This window comes from Nansenia antarctica, assembly GCF_963989245.1.
Source record: "Nansenia antarctica genome assembly, chromosome: 2".
Taxonomy (NCBI): Eukaryota; Metazoa; Chordata; class Actinopteri; order Argentiniformes; family Microstomatidae; genus Nansenia; species Nansenia antarctica.
The window spans coordinates 33042253-33055761 of record NC_137675.1 but is presented as its reverse complement, the minus strand read 5'-3'; the positions used below and the strand labels follow the sequence as shown (position 1 = coordinate 33055761).

The following is a 13509-nucleotide window of genomic DNA, read 5'->3' as shown; positions in this document are numbered from 1 at the left end:
AGGAAGGTCGGGGAAAGGTTGGAGGAGAGGGGGAGGGGGTGAGAGGGAGAGAGAAGGGGTGGGGAAAGGTTGTAAGAGAGGGGAGGGATTAAAGGAGAAAGGAGGTCTCAAATACAGAAGGACAAGGTGTGTGTGTGAGAGAAAAGAAAAAAATAAATAAGAAAAAAGACATGTATTATCTCTTTCATGTGCATTTGACCCAATACTGACCCAATACCGTACTATTGTGAGTTTGTGATTGAGTTTTACTATGGAAATGAAAATCCAGATTTGCACAAAGGACTAGGGACTGAGAGACTGAATAACTCAGAGAGACATAATTAAAACACATTACCTCATCTTCAACAGCTCATACAGCTATGGTAAAAGTCCTGTGTTTGTGAATGCACTGATTAAAGATGACAATGAAGTCCCCACCCCTTTCATTATGTAGGGCCAAGAGTTTTTCCTAACCACATGAACCTTACCAGAAAAAGGGCAGAAGTTATACCCCATAGAGACCCGTGCTTAGTATCCAAAAAGCTTTGTAACTAAAGTTGTACTTTATTTCTCTCAGAAACCCAGCCACAGTGCAGAGGAAGCAACGATTGTAAAATGTGTGCTGGGAGGTCAGTCCACTGGCTCTGTTGGGAGAAATAAACTGTCACGTTAGCTAGGAAACTTTTGGGAGACTGGGCACTGAGTTTTTTCCTGGACAGATCACAGGTCACGTAAAACTGAGGGCCCCACTGATGAAGGGCACACTGGAATCTCGAAAGGTCAAACGTGATGACGATTATTATAAACTGTTGCTGCAAGGGATGGGAATGGAGAACCGGTTCCAGTTGAGAAAAGGTCCAAAGCATGGCAAGGAAAAATTACTAACATGGCTATTTGTAACATCTGTAAAATGATAATGGTGGAAACACCAGCAATATGTTGAAACATCTTTCGACGCAACATGGGCTTAAATGACAGGAAGGCCATGTGTTTGACACTCCACACACTACGCACGAGTGCCACTGCCTCCCAAGTGAGCAACGCGTCCGTCTCTGAGGGTAAATATCCTATGCTAATAACATTAGTGCCACGCAGGCAGGCTTAGCAGATATTTTCTTTGACGAAGAAACCCTAAATGAAAACGAACGCTGTACAAATATTCTCCCATTTCATCCATTTGAATGAATGAATGAATGAATGAATGAATGGTCTTTATTGTCATTGCTACAGTACAGGTACCAAACAACGAAATTTAGGAGGGGTGGCTCCCCTGGTGTTAGGAAAAAAAAAAAAAAAAAAAACTTTTTAAAAAATCACAAGAAGGGAAGGAGCTGGTTTACATAAATAAAGGCTATGTACACTATCCACTGTACTATACTGTACAGATAGACGACTAGGGTTGTCATATTGCACAATAGTGTTATTGCACATTTATTTAAAGTGTCGCAGTTTGCAGGCTTGAAATGTACATATTTGTGCCTCAGCACTACACCTGATTTTTTCAGTCCAGCAGCTGCCATCAATCCGTCCAGACTGTCCAGGGCCCAGAACCTAGGTCTTTGCTGTGTTCAGGGCCTGGACGGCCCTGTGATAGAAGCTGTTCTTCAGTCTGTTTGTCCTTGCGGCCAAGGTCCTGAACCGCCTTTTCGAGGGCAGCCGGGTAAAGTGTTCGTACCCAGGGTGGGTTGGGTCCCTGGAGATCTTGGAGGCCTTCCTGAGACAGCGTGTGTCGTACAGCTCTTCCAGAGAGGGGAGGGGGGCGCCGGTGATCTTCTGTGCTGTTCTCACGACTCTCTGTAGCGCATTTCTGATGATGACAGACGGTTGCTACAGACCCTCCCAGAGAAAGCAGACATGAGACATTGTTGAGTTTATCAGTTTTATATTTGTTTTCAAAGTTATATCCTTTTGAGAAAAGGACCATTTCATTTATTTTCCATTCTTTTATTTAGTTTTGGATATTTGTACACTGTGTTCAGAGACTCGATAATAAAACCTGTGTAGGCCTACTTTTTTCCACACAGAAAATGGATAGGGAATCAATAGAAGAATCGAACCGATAAGCAGAATCGATAATGGAATCGGTATCAATAACATCTTATCAATTCCCATGCCTAGTGATGACGATTATTATAAGCTGTTGCTGTCTTAGGAGTCCTTTGTAGCAGCTGTCAGTGATTTTGTTACGTCCTAAAAAAATACTCCTAGATTATGATTAATATTACTCCTAAATACATTAATCAATGTAGAACAAGCTTTGTACCTCTTCATAACCAAAGAAGGACCTATTGCTGTATTGTTTGTTTTTGTTTAGAATTTGTAAACACATGATGTATGGTATAGCTTCAAATCAAGTTTTGAAAAAGTAATGCACAAAAGTTAGGTCATAGAAATCTAAAACTATTTGCAGAAATCACTGATAGCTACTTTAAGACTAATCATATTACATGTATTTAATTAGTTTTTTAGTCATTATCTACAGTATATTAAGATCAGCATTCCTCTATCCTGGGGAGTATTCCATCAACATTGCTAAAGGAAAATCCAATCTCGCAAGATTTATCAAAATAAGCCTGGATTTTCGTTTAGCAGCGTTGTTTTAGCATCCTGTGAGATCCCTGGGGCCTCATTTATAAAGCTTTGCCTAGGATTGGTGTAAAAAGCTTGCATACATAGACAAGCAAGAACGTTAACGCGCACCAACATTCAGATTTGTAAAACGGTGCGCACGCAAGTCCCACGCCTGTTTCCCTTTAGAAATTACGGTGCCTTTTCCGTCCCCAGTACAAATTATGTTGTATTTTGTCTAAATTTGGACAAATACTAATTCCATTAGGTTTTTCATGTATAGTCAATTGTTATGTATTATGAATACAATGATATGGGCTTCTAAGTTGTTGTTTTCTACATTTTAAAAGCTTTGGTTAAAGATGTAAATGGGATTTTGCATGGGATTTGGGATGTCCCCAGTGTTGTTCATTCAACTTCAATCCAAAAAATAACTATTAAAAACATATACATTTCCAAATATGTTATTATTATTTCATTTTCCTGATCAATATCTATTGAAATCAAATATAGTTTTATAGTTTTTTTTTTTTACAAAAAATTAAGGTTGTATGCTTGTCCCTGCGATCACTGTCCACCCTGTTATGCTGTGTTAATGTCCCTTTTAAAAGAAAACCATATTTCTCAATCACATCACTCTCATGAGGTGACATCACATCAGTGGAGGGGATTTCAAATGTTGTAAGCTGTGTGATCTTTTACCATCTGATTTTTATGTTTTTATCCAGTGAGTTTAATGTGGTTGACCATAACGTGTCCACCCTGTTATGCCTAAATATTGAGGAGATCAATCAAATTGAATAATTTCAAAAAGTATTTAGTGCAAATTAGATTCCTCATCAAGTATTCATGGTCATTCTAGGCATTATGCTAACACAGCACAGGCAGGCTAAAGGCTAACTTAAACTCAAAATGTCCACCCTGTTAGTGTCCACCCTGTTATGTGTCCACTCTGTTCTGGAGACACTCGCCCTATTCAACTACAGAGGTTATTCTAAATAAAAGACAATTTAGGTGCCTGAGCTCGACCACTATGTTTTTCAGCAAGCTAGATATGTCCTTTATATAATAGAACATTAAAATATAGATAAATCAACAATTTATTTTTCACAAGTTAGGAAGTCCAAATGGCACCGTATAAAAAAAATGACCCACCCAACTAACACTTTTGCGCACGTGAACAAGCATCTTGTCCCACCCTTTTAATGCCCATAGTTGCCTATAAATGTTCAGTGAAACGCCCCAAATTAATATTAATCTATACTGACTGCATGAGGACAATGACGGCAAATCCCCATAGAAAAGAAATGTCACCCAGTGAAACAGTTCTGCGCAACGAGCACATCATAACAATATGGAACTGCACTCATATCTCGAAAACAGCATCAGTTTAAACGTCATTTGTCCTACTGTTCTTATTATTTATGAGAATACACTTCATAACATGCAAGTATTGTTTAATAATTACACATCCAATCAAATATGATTCCAGATTAAACTGTACAAATTTGAGGGATTGTTTTGCAAAAAACAATATCTCTGTTTGTATTTATTATTCTTAATCATGTTTTTATGTGTGCACTAATTAGATTATATTAGATTCAACTTTATTACAGAAGCAACGAAATGCAGTTCGGCATCTAACCAGATGCAAATAGTGCAGTGCAAAAGGCATGAATGTATGGACAGTGCATGGTGTACGGTATTACAGTATATATATATATATATATATATATATATATATATATATATATATATATATATAGTATATATATATATATATAGTATATATAGTATATATATAGTATATATAGTGTATATATACTAAGATATAGTATAAAGTATAAGTAGGTTAGTATAAAGTCAGTACACGTGCAATGAATATGAATATAAAAAGTGCATTATGAAAAAGAGTGCAAGTTTATTATGGGTGAATATTTCTTGCAATTTTTATTTGACTATAGCCTATATATATTATATAGCCTATATATACTATATACTGTATATATATATATATATATATCTCACAGGATGAATAAGATCTTAATATGACTGACCATCTGACCTTTTACCACTTTTATGTTGTTTTGTGTCTGCTTTCTGTCTTCGTAGCCACACAACCATGTGTAGTAACTGTAATACCATGTTTATTGAAGTAATGTTCTCATCAAGCACAGGTACTTATCTGCACTATTATGGAAACTGAAGTTGCATATGCAGTAGCATCCTTTCGTTAACAATAGTTTGTTTTGAAGTCATATCCAATGTACCGTTTTATATTGGCTTTATTATGATAATGTGGATGTGAAGATATTAATAAAACGCTGACCTGTGGAAAGATGCATGTCTCTGCGTTGTGTTATCAGACTCGATTAAATGACGTGGTCTTTCCCAAACGTGGATCGGTAAAACATTTAAAAACAATTGGTTGTTTAAATTATTTTGGCAACCCACCGATTCACAAATAACCTGTCTGTTAAATTACTTTTTATTTATTTATTTGACCTTTATTTAACCAGATAAAATCAGTTGAGAACAAATTCGAATTTTCAATGATGATCTGGCCAAGAGGCCCCCGGCAAGAATAAAACAAACATATAAACAGAAATACTCAGGGTCAACATAAAACAATACATACAATACATGAGAACGGCTAAGACAGTGAAGATAAATAAATAAAAACAAAGTCAACAAAGTCATCTGTCTGCTACCAATTGGTACAGATATTGTCTCACTAAAGCAAACAGAAAGGGTGTGATGTTGTCTCAAATACAAGGAGTGAACAGTTCCAATTTACCTCACCTCTCGGTTAGTTGTAACACTGCGTAAGGTGATTGTGATTGTGAAAGAGAATGCAGGTAGCAGACAGCTACAAAACACACAACACCTCTTGGACATATGGGAGCTCAAGCTCTTGGACATATGGGACAGCCGGGTAAAGTGTTCGTACCCAGGGTGGGTTGGGTCTCTGGAGATCTTGGAGGCCTTCCTGAGACAGCGTGTGTTGTACAGCTCTTCCAGAGAGGGGAGGGGGGCGCCGGTGATCTTCTGGGCTGTTCTCACGACTCTCTGTAGCGCATTTCTCTCCGCGGTTGTGCAGCTGGAGAACCAGTTGCAGATGCCGTAGGTGAGGATGCTCTCCACTGCGCCGCGGTAGTAGGCCACCATTATCTCCTTTTGGCGAGAGATATACCCAGGCTTTGAGGTAAATTAGGCTTAATCCCAAATAGATGCCCTATCAATATTGCATTATTATAAATGCATTGTAATGGCCAGTTTTTAGATCTCCATTAAGACAATTTAATAAACCCTCTGACAAATCTCATAATCTGTTTTTCGGTGCAGTACGCCCACTGGATTTTTTAATGTATTCTAAGTATGCATCATTAAACTGAGATTATCCAAAATATATACGTATGTATATACAATCTGTTGAGAGAATGATATACAATTTGAGAACAAACTTTAGAAGATAGAATTTTTATTCATAACTCAACAAAAAAAACATCACAGTGTAAATGTTAGAAAACCATGTCAGTAGTCCACTTAGCTTTCACAAATTCAAACAAAAACTCAATCTGACATTAAAATGGATAAGAATAGGAAGTGGAAACTAAAAGACATGCTGGGAGGTGTAAGTAAAAAATACAGCAGTCTACATCAGTTGGTTCTTCTATCATGCTAACATCTGTGATTTGTTATAATGACCTGTGGCAGGGTGGACTGCTCGATGCCTCCCTCTGGTGGCAAGAACCGTGGAGTGATCTTCAACAACCACTTATCCGTTTTTTTATGGGCCGTCCAATGGTAGCTTTCGATTTATGGGCCGTTCGATGGTAGCTAAATTTTTTTATTTTGCCGGTTGGCTCGGCCCAAAACTACCGCGGCCCACCGGGCAAATGCCCGGTATGCCAGATGGCCAGTCCTGTGTGTACTGTCATGTGTAGTACTGTCTGTTGTTGTCTGTGTTGTACGGTGTTGTATGTAGTGTTGTTCCGATACCGATACTAGTATCGGCATGGCCACCGATACGCACAAAAATGCTGGTATCGGTATCGGCGAGTACTAACCCCAAAAAAAATCCGATTTTTTTTTTATTTTTTTTTTATTTTTTTTTAAGTACTAAAGTTATTTTTGTTTGTAAATGTTCACTTGCTGTTGCACTACTACTACGACTGTTTTATATCTTAAATGGATATTGCACTGATTGGCATCTGTGAGAGCCACATTTCAGGTTTTATAAGGGGTTGATTTTCTTGTCACCATACCAGGTAGACAATAAAAAAAAAGTTCTATAGTATTCACTCTCTGTTGGTATTTTTTCCTGTTTTACAAAGGTTTTGAGCAGTGCCAGACTAAGTGTTAGCAATAATTTTACATCGAGGTGAGTATGCGGCTCAAAAAACATGTTTTTTTGTTTTGTTTTTTCAAACGCCGTGGTATCGGATCGGTACTCGGTATCGGCAAGTACTGCACGGTCAGGTATCGGTATCGGTATCGGGATCAAAAAATGGTATCGGAACAACACTAGTTGTATGTATACTGTACAGTGGTGTGAAAATGAATTTCCCCCTGGGGACAAGATGGGTCCGGTTTTATTGAGGGTGGATTTGGTGCCGATGAGGATGACTTCGGTCTTTTCTCTGTTGAGTTTGAGGAAGTTGTGTGTGAGCCAGGTTTTTATTGCTGAAATGCAGTTTTCGATGTGAGTGAGGGGTGGGTTCTGGGTGGAGTTTGTGGTGATGTAAATCTGGGTGTCATCGGCGTAGCAGTGGAAGTCCAGGTTGAATTGGCGGATTGATTGATTGATTGAAAACCTTTATTGTCCCCAATGGGGAAATTTTGTTGTCAAACAGCTCAGTTAGGGCAGAAAACATTCAATACAGAAAACAGAAAACATTCAATAAAATACATAAAACAGTGCAGGCTCAATAAGTAAAAAGTTCCAAGTTCCAAAGTTCCAGCTCCAGGTCTCCCCCACCCTGCAGGGCCTGGTTGTAGAGTCGGAGTGCAGCTGGAACAAAGGACTGTCCAAATCTTTTTGTACTTTGACGGGGGAGAACAAATCTGTGGCTGAACTTGCTCCTCATCCCCGCCAGCTCGCAGTACATCGGGTGGGAGGGATTGGCCAGCATGGCCGCCAGTTTTTTCCCCATCCTCTGTTCTGCCACCACCTCTAGGCTGTCCAGCCCGGTCCCCACCACAGAGCTGGCCTTCTTCACCAGTTTGTTTAGCTTCGCAGCATCCCTGGCACAGATGTTTCCACCCCAGTGATGTGACCGAGGGGGAGTGTGGGAGTTTTGGAGGAGCATAGGCCTTTTGGAGGAGCATAGGCCGTCGACAACAGTTCGCCAGGGTCCTCTGTCCTGTGCTTTGCTTTCCAGCTGTTTCCATGTTAGTCCACTCTGTGTGATGTCTGTCTCCAAGTCCCTGCGCCAGGTGTTCTTGGGCCGGCCTCTTCCTTTTGCCTTGGGGGTTCCATCTCAGGGCCTGTCTGGTGGTGCTGGTGTTTGGTTTGCGTAGTGTGTGGCCGATCCATCCCCACCTTCTTCTCTTGATTTGTTCTTCCACTGGTTGTTCGCCCGTTCTCTGCCAGAGATCGTTGTTACTGATGGTATCTGGCCAGTGGATGTTCAGGATCCGCCTCAGGCATCTGTTGATGAATGACTGCACTCTAGTCATTGTGATCTTGGTTGTCCTCCACGTCTCTGATCCGTATAGGAGTACTGGCTTGATGTTGGATTTGAAGAGTCTGATCTTTGTCCGCTGACTGATTACCTTGGAGCTCCAGATGTTCTTTAGTTGGATGTATGAGGCCCTTGCCTTGCTGATTCTTGCTCTGACATCTGCCTCCGTGCCACCCTTGTCTATGATGCTACCTAGGTAGGTGAAGGATTCTACTTCCTCGAGTGCTGTTCCCTCCAGGTTTACTGGTTCTTCGTTGTTTGTGTTGATCTTTAGTATTTTGGTCTTTGCTTGGTGGATGTTGAAGCCTAGTTGTGTTGAGGTGTCTGCCAGTATGTTCGTCTTCTCCTGCATCTGTTGTCGACTGTGGGATAGTAGGGCAAGGTCGTCCAGTTGTGTTGAGAGTGTCCACTGGATCCCGTTTCTCCTCTGTGCCGTTGTGGTCTTCAATATCCAGTCGATGGCCAGGAGGAAGAGGAAGGGGGACAGTATACCGCCTTGCCTTACTCCGGTCTTCACTTGGAAGCTTCGTGTGAGCTGCCCGCTGTGTATGACTCTGCAGGTCATTCCTTCATAGGAGTTCCTCATGATGTTGACAAGCTTTTCTGGTATGCCGTAGTGTCGAAGCAATTTCCAGAGGGTGTTTCTGTGGAGACTGTCAAATGCCTTCTCGTAGTCTACAAAGTTGATGTATAATGGAGAGTTCCATTCCAATGATTGCTCAACTATGATTCGGAGGGTTGCAATCTGGTCTACACATGATTTTTTTAAATATTTTTTTTCCAGTCGGTTAATGTTTATAGAAAGCAAACACAGAACTGAAAGTAATTCACACAACACACATATTTTTCCAGAACAATGGTGAACTCACAGTCATGGATTCTTCATGACACCGAACATTTAAAATACATAAAAAACGGTAAAAAACAAACAGTAGCTCATACAAAAAACATATTTTTGGAGCAACAATGACATAAAAACACACGTCGTTGGGGAAATATATAAACACACAGTCGACAAAGAACTAAAACTCGATAACTAACAGAGAGCGATAGACCGGAGGAAGCTGCTGACGTGGTTGTTGTCGCCCCTGCCGTGTGCGACGTTGCACCACAACCGACTGGCCAGACAGCCTACCAATGCTGTGGTTACAGGAGTAACCAAGGCCCCACAGCCCCTAACAACGCTCAAGATGGTGTCCATGTACAGGCCCGGCAAAAGGGCTCTCCGTAGCAAAGTGAAGCTGGCTGCTAATTTCTCTTTCACAGCTGCCCCCTGACCGCCCCCCCCCCCCACACACACACACACACAACACAACTCCCAAGTGATGAGTTAATTGGCTACATTGTTAACAGCCAAGAAATAATGTTTTTTATTCTTACTCTTTAGTTTAGAGCATTTGTTTGTTATTTACTCTAGTGTCCTATAGAGACCCGTCATTAGAGTTTGTTTTACAGGGCTTGTTCATTCATGACTTGGCCTGATGTCTCTTGTTTCAGTTTCGTACATACTGGGCTTTACACACTACAGACCCCCACCATACTGGGCTTTACAGACTACAGACCCCCACCATACAGCCTAGATATCCACAGATATCCAGCACTGTGGACAATTATTGCACAATATCACCAACACATACTTAATTCTGCAACTGGGGGGGGAGAGCTAGTCTGAAATAGTACCACTTACTAGGCGACAGAACCCGACGGCTCAGTAACCATTTTACAATCACGACGAAACATACAGCTGCTATTATTTACCTGATTTAAATCCTCGTCGTTCAATGAGTGCGACTCTCTCGGTTTGAAGCAATTCTGGCATTTACTCTTGTTGAAGATGTTGGCTTGGAACTTCCGACACGGGTTTACACACTACAGACCCCCACCATACTGGGCTTTACACACTACAGACCCCCACCATACTGGGCTTTACACACTACAGACCCCCACCATACTGGGCTTTACACACTACAGACCCCCACCATACTGGGCTTTACAGACTACAGACCCCCACCATACTGGGCTTTACACACTACAGACCCCCACCATACTGGGCTTTACACACTACAGACCCCCACCATACTGGGCTTTACAGACTACAGACCCCCACCATACTGGGCTGTACACACTACAGACCCCCACCATACTGGGCTTTACACACTACAGACCCCCACCATACTGGGCTTTACAGACTACAGACCCCCACCATACTGGGCTGTACACACTACAGACCCCCACCATACTGGGCTTTACAGACTACAGACCCCCACCATACTGGGCTTTACACACTACAGACCCCCACCATACAGCCTAGATATCCACAGATATCCAGCACTGTGGACAATTATTGCACAATATCACCAACACATACTTAATTCTGCAACTGGGGGGGGGAGAGCTAGTGTCTCCCCCGGGGAAGGCAGCACCCTGGGCAGCATGGCGGTCGGCCTGGACACCCTGGTCCCACCTGCTCAGGCATGTTGTTCGACATGTTGGCCTGCAAACCTTACGAAGACAAACCCGCAACTTTTAACCCTCAACTTTTAGTTTTAACCCTCAACTTTTGGCCAACTTTGTGTGGTATATAATAATGTTCCGCCCTACGCGCATTTGTTGGTAAATTCAGACGTGACTGACGGCGTCTGCTGAGGGATGTGGTGGAGCAACTCATTGGTATTATATTAGTATTGGACTTTCTGAGTCAATGAATAGGATGCAGGCGTAGGTGTTGGGTGATTCCAGATGAAGTAGTGTGTGATGGAGGGCTAGATTGACAGCATCCTCAACAGATCTGTTGGCACGATAGGCAAATTGATAAGTGTCCATCAGGGCGGTGGTGTGGGTTTTTAGGTAGTCAAAGTCAAAAGTCACTTTATTGTCCCATCACTGGGAAATGTGTATTGGGCTTGCACCCCACAGCAGCCAACAAAGAGCAACAAGACAATACAGAATGTTAATACACAAACAGAAGGCAGCCTTGATTAAAACAAGAGTGGAAATAAAACGATAAGCAAGATATGTTCACATTCATCTGGTGCAGTTTAAAAGTTTAACAGAAACAGGAATAAAATAATTTTTAAATCTATTTAGTCTAGCGCGGGGGACTCTGAACCTCCTCCCAGAGGGCAGCAGTTCATACTCTGCATGTAGGACATGGGAGGGATTCATGAGAATTCTATCAGCCTGTCTGAGAGTAGCCTGTTCAAAAATAGACTGCAGGGATGAGTGGTCTTTCACCCCTATGATCTTCCATGCAGTCTGTATCAGTCGGACCAGTTTGGACCTTAGTTGTACAGATAGGTTACCAAACCAAGATGTAATGCCGTATCTGATGAGACTCTCTAAGACAGACTGGTAAAAGAGTAGCATACATTTTTGGTCAACACCATGAACTCTAAGACGGCGTAGGAAGTGTAGTCGTTGTTGTAATCTGCTACAAAGGCTGTCTACATGAGTGCTCCAGGTGAGTGAGTTGTCAATGAAAACCCCAAGATACTTGTAAGAGGCGACCTGAGAGATGGGTTGTTTGTGGATGACCACAGGCCTGTGGTCCCCAACACCTCTGGGGTCGAACACCATCTCCTCAGTCTTCTTAACATTTAAAACCAGACAGTTAACATCACACCATTTAACAAACCTCTGGATTTCAGAATAATAGTCAATTAGGTCACTGTCCTTTTTAATTAAAGCAAGGATGGCAGTGTCATCCGAGAATTTTATGATGCGATTGCTAGGGTAGGTGCTTCTGCACTCGTTTGTGTATAAAGTAAAGAGCACAGGGGAACTGACTATACCCTGTGGAGCACCAGTGCTTATGGTTCTGGGTTCCGAAAGAGTGCCATTAACACTGACCCGCTGTGTGCGGTTAGTTAAAAAGGAGTGATACCATTTTATAATGAGGGGGGGGACATTAAGCCCATTTAACTTCTCAATTAAAAGGTGCGGCTGTATCGTGTTAAAAGCAGAACTGAAATCAACAAATAGGAGTCGGACATAGGAGGTAGGGTCCTCTAAGTGCTGAGATATGAAGTGCACCATGGCTGAGGTTGCATCATCTGTACCTGTATTACGTCCAGAGAGCAACAGACTGCATTTTTCACTTTACATATAATGAATTTTTCAAAACATTTCATTACAACAGAAGTCAAAGCGACTGGTCGCAGGTCATTATTTTCCTTGCAGCTAGCCTTCTTAGGAACAGGAATAATGATAGCGTCTTTCCAGATGGACGGAACAGTGTGAGAGTCCAAAGACTTCTGGAAGATAGGACACCAGGCCTCAGCCAGCTCCTCACTGCAGGACTGTAGGAGAGGACGATGCGCTCATACGCCTTCATGGCCACAGATGTCAGAGCGATTGGCCTGTAGTCGTTGAGGCTGGAGATCTTGGACATCCATAGACAGAAGGAGGTCGCATTCTCTCTCTCTGTCCGTTTTACGCCTCTTTTCCGCTGAAGCCGACTCACTGCCTCCTTCATCCCCGTCATCGTCAGTTGTGTGATGATTGGATACTCCTACCACTAGGTGTCAGTAGAGGTCCTTGTTATAGGACATGACCGGAGATGATGTGGTGGTAGCGAGGGCAGAAGAACTAATAGGTACTAGGTAGATGCAGTTGATGTAAACGGAGCACGTTAATAAAAGTTACAAAAAGATCCTGTTTCTCATTGAACGACACGAACAACACAAGTTGGTGGCGGTGCCAGGCGCTCAGCCAACGTAATCACCTCCGTGTACACATGTTCCTTTTCCTCGTCGGATAGCCAGCTTAATTGCTTGAAGCGGGGGTCAGTGGCTGCGCTGAGGCCAGTAGCTTCAGTCGCGTCTGAAAGTCGCCACCTTCTATCAATTTCCTCCACCAATTTACTTTTCAGAGCTTTTGTGGTGGGACTGTCACTGTCGTCATCTTGCTCTAGATGTCTTTTTTTCAAATTTGTCAGCATTGGCGCTACTGCAGACAAGGACACATTTTCTTCTTTTGACAAGAGTTCAGTCAGAGTGATGAAGGGCTTAAGCATGGCAACAGTTTCCTCTGCGATGACCCACTGGGCTGTTGTCAGGTCCAGTGATCGGTCAGCTCTTTTGGTGACGATTGGGTCAGACAGGACAGCTGAAATGGGCCACCGTTGTTCGAGAAGACGCTCCAGCATGAAACACGTCGAGTTCCAGCGTGTTGCGACTTCTTGGATGAGTTTGTGGTTTGAAACTTGTTGTACGTTCTGTTTTTCTTTTAACGCCGCAGTTGCTTTCGCACTTTTCTTAAAGTGCGCCACAAGTCG

At 42.3% G+C, this 13509-nt stretch overlaps 1 pseudogene across 1 annotated transcript in view; it reads left to right on the top strand.

The window, feature by feature from the left end:
- LOC308150134 (piwi-like protein 1) overlaps positions 1 to 13509 on the top strand; it is a 181014-nt pseudogene that overhangs the window by 94816 nt on the left and 72689 nt on the right. The window lies entirely within an intron of this gene.